Below are 4,459 nucleotides of genomic sequence, written 5' to 3' on the forward strand. Positions count from 1 at the left end.
TATCTATATTTAAATAGCCAAACATGAATTAAAACATAATTAAGTCGAAATACATAACTTATAAAAAGTACCTTAAATTTAAATATTGTCATACAAAACATAAATTTAAAACTACTATTTCGATGGTCCTAGTCCATTCTGCAAAACATAATAACGCCACCTATTGTAACCTTCCTCCAACGCATCCTCCATTAACTTCATCAACAGTTTTTTCGACTCATCATCAAGAGTATACTTACACTATTACACATATATGCAAATAATTAATTCTAACATATAACAAAAAATTTCACAAAATTAATTATTGATCCATCAACAGTATACTTACTAATAATTCATCCATCACCGCATTCTTCGCATTCTTCGGCACATCTTTCCAAGAACACCACTTAGCAGTAGGACAATTGTTTCCTATGGCTACAGCAATCACATGCGCGAATTGAAAATGCTGCATTAAATCATTCGGTTCAGCATCGGTCATGTTATCATCCTTGTTTTTATCCTCCATCTCAGCATAAACAGAATTGTGAAGACAAACAAGAGGAGAAGGGCATATTTATAGGAAGAATAGGGCCTTTGCGCGACGAAGGCTTTGTCGCACAAAGACCTCACTAAATAGTTTCAGATTCTGTTATTCACATGCACTAAATGCTTTGAAAACTGACTGTAACTTCCACGTTGAAGCCTTTGTCGAGCAAGTGTTCCTCGATTTCCAAAGCGTTGAATGTTCTACCCAAGAAAATGAACAAGTTTTGCATGACGAAGCCTTTGTCGCACAAAGATACAACAAGCTTTGCATGACGAACCCTTTGTCGCGCAAGGATATAGCGGGACAATCTTCGTCACGCGTTAGGTTTTCCACCAAAAAAAAAAAAAAAAAAAAAAAAAAAACCATGTTTTTCTTGTTAGCTTTGCACGACGAACATGTTTTCTGTCATTGTGCAAAAGGTTTTGCACGACTAAGTGCTCCATCCTGCAAAGTTCACTATCCTTGCGCAACGAAGGTCTATTCCTCGTTGCACAAGGTACCAATGCGCGACGAAATTTGCTTTGTCGCACAAGTAGTTTTTTGTACTAGTGACTTCAAGGAGTAGAATTAGATAACAAAGTTATCTTATCTTCATTTGAGTTCTCACCATATATGTCAAACTTGCTTTGAATACAACAAAGTACAAGCCAAATTTGCTTCATGTGTATACTTCATTAAGCAGAAAGTTAAGAGCATTTTATCCTTCTCTCTCAACTTCTTGAATTGAACTACTTTGAGCATCCCACCTTGGGTGCTTCCTTAACTTTCGAGCTAATTCTTGATGAGATTCTCATCAAGATTCTCATTTCTCTTACAGGTCAAAGTGTGCATCCAATTCCTAGGAGCATTAGAGAAAATCAATTATAGCCAACATTAAACCCTTTGGTGGAGCCTTTTGCTCTATTTTACATGAGAAGTGCTTATCTACATAGTTAAGCAGTAAAAAAAAAAATATCTTTTGCAACTCTTGATAATTTAAGACATATCACTATGCACAATATATATATATATATATATATATATATAAACATTGCTATATATTAATCACACATTATTCTAATTTATTTCACAAGTCTTAATTAAAAATATGAACCTTTCCTATAAATCAAGATAAAAATAACCATTGAGTCCTTTGTAATTACTACCCAATTTTATAGGTTTAGTTCACATTTTTAATTATCTTGCAATTACTTATTTGGAAATATTTGTCCAAACATTTTTCCAAACACATTTCCATTTCGTTTCAATTCCAAATTCAAAATGGGTAAAGAAAATTATTTTTGGGCAAGGACCCAATCCGTTACTTTTATCATGCTGTCCAAAGAGTGCAAAGGAAAAAACATTGGGGGTAAAGGCCATTCAGTCATATATATATATATATATATATATATATATATATATATATATATATATATAATATTGTTCAATGTTGTCTAAATTAACTAGATTGTTTTGGATAGTTACTGGCTTACTTTCATTAATTAGACACCAATCTGAAGGATATATACACACACACATACACACATATATATATATATATATATATATATATATATATATATATATATAGCATCCATGCATATAATGGGACTTTCGTTGGGATTTATATTAAAGTTGTAGAGAATTGGCTCTATAAGTGAGCCTTCGTAAATGTGGCGGAATTTTTACCTCATGACTCTCATTCCTTGTATTCTCCTAGGCCCTAATATTGATTGCAAGTAATTAAGACTCTAATATATCTATTCCTTTAAGGTTCCGAGAACCATGAAATATTTCATTAACTTGATTACCAAGTCAACTAATCTCTCAAAGATCCTCAGCATAATTCATTGTCATCCACAAATGATTTTACACGGACTCCTCCGGCCTCATCAACATCACCGACTTAAAGGGTGGAAAGGTCGGTTTCACCCCCAAGGACAACGAGGGCACCTTCCCCTCCCATTTCGTCAAAGCCGTCAAAGAGGTTCCGTACAGTATCTCCATCATCCAGATCAGCACACTCCTCCCCAACCAGGCCGCCGATGGCCGAACCCCGGCCCCCGCGGAGCTGGTCATCACAGGAATCATGCCCGGCCACGGCTGCAAGATCTTCACCGACACACTCCTCGCCAACACCGACGCCTTCAAGACTTACGATGAAAATGTCAACGGCGGGTTGACCCTTTTTTGGTCCGATGGACGACGTATTCAAGGCCTTCTTACCGAAGTTCAAGAACCTGACTGTGGCCGGGAAGGCAGCGGTGCTTGAGTACCACGGCATTCCAGTCTACCAGTCAATGTCGATGTTGAGGTCCAATAATGGCCTGATGAACACTCTGGCCACCGACGGCACAACTAAGTTCGACTTCACCGTCCAAAACGACGGCCAGCAGGTTACTTTGAAGACCAAGATCGTCACGGCGAGGATCACCGGGACTCTCATCGACGAGTAGTCTGTGGCTATTTACACCATTGACAAGGTTTAGCAGCCTAAGGAGCTTAGCTTTGACTCCCGCGCCGGCTCCGACACCCGAGAAGCAGGCTCGCGCGCCGAAGAAGTTAAAGCGCGCGCCCTCACCCAACGCTGAAGAGTACGCCGATTCTCCCGCAGAGTCGCTGGATGAGGACCCGGCGGATCAGACAGTGGATGATAGTAACGCAGCCGTTGGGGTTGGAAGGATGGGGTTTGAGGGTTTGGTTTTCATTGCCGTAAGTTTTTGTTTCTTATTTTAAGCAAAAATCTATTCTTTATCAAATATTTGTACTATTATTCGTACAATCTTATCAATAGAAATGAGATCCACATATTTTAATGGTCATACTAAGAGATGAAACAAATAATAATACAAATATGTGATAAATGTAGTATTTTTTTATCAACTTATTATCTACTGGGTAACAAGTGGGACGTCATTTCGAGGTAATTTTATTTTCTTAATGTTTTTGGTGTAGGTGTGATTTTCTGTTTTTTGTTTGCAGGGAAATTTATAAGGTTGCGATATATATTACAATGTTTTGGATATTTTATAACAGTAGTGATAGGTAGAATTTTTTTATATAGTCAACATACAATTGTCACATGTACTTTGTATTACTGAGATGACTTTTATAATTTTGGATATGAACATTGTAATGGCATATTCTGAAATGGTCATTTGCTTCATTACAAAAGAAACAAATTATCTTGGGTTTCTTCCGTATAAAAAGAAGGATAATACTATGAAGATCAAAAATTTTAAATTAAATTTGTAAATCAAATGATGTGGTTATATATAATTAGAATTATGTATCGATTAACATGTTTGTTTTTTTCTTAGTGACACATCATTTAATTTAAAAAAATTTAGTATTCCTAATATTATCCATAAAAGAATATAAGGAGGCAATTTGGTTCAAAAAGCCCCAGACATTATTGTCAATGTGTTGACCGAGGATAATTCAAGTGATTAGTGTATTTGGAGTTTCTGTTGGCATTCTAAGGGGGGTGTAGTTAAACTCGGATTTGAGAGTATTTTAAAAAACTTTAAAATCTTAGTTTAGTCAATTAAAAGATTTTAAAAGATTTTAGAATTCATTCAAATATAGGTATAGTTAATTAAAAGATTTTAAAGGATTTTAAAATTCATCTAAATCTAAGTGTATTAAAAAATTAAGATTTTGGTGGATTTCAGTAAGTTATGGATTTTGTGGGATTTGAGAGCAAGAACTATATATAACCAAGACTAAAAGGAATCGAACCTCACCCCCTAGGATTTCAAATCCTTTTCCATCTGGGCAGTTCTCAAATCTCTACTAACCCCAGCCACACACATGTCACCACCATATACTTTGGTGGAATCTCTTATTATGACCCTTAGACCTTAATTAGGTATGTATGATCATCGAAGGACATGATCGATCTAGGATTTTGGTTAATACTACTCTCTCGCCATTCTGATTTTTTAATGT

General features: G+C 35.8%; 1 pseudogene; it reads left to right on the top strand.

Annotated features, from left to right (window-relative positions):
• The first annotated feature begins 2,375 nt into the window (after window positions 1-2,375).
• On the top strand, window positions 2,376-3,502 carry LOC125472854 (annotated as a pseudogene).
• The last annotated feature ends 957 nt before the right edge of the window (window positions 3,503-4,459 follow it).

Source organism: the organism of the source record quoted next, unplaced genomic scaffold (assembly GCF_019419815.1).
Source record: "Pyrus x bretschneideri cultivar Hongxiangsu unplaced genomic scaffold, Pyrus_bretschneideri_v1 Contig75, whole genome shotgun sequence".
Taxonomy (NCBI): domain Eukaryota; kingdom Viridiplantae; phylum Streptophyta; class Magnoliopsida; order Rosales; family Rosaceae; genus Pyrus; species Pyrus x bretschneideri.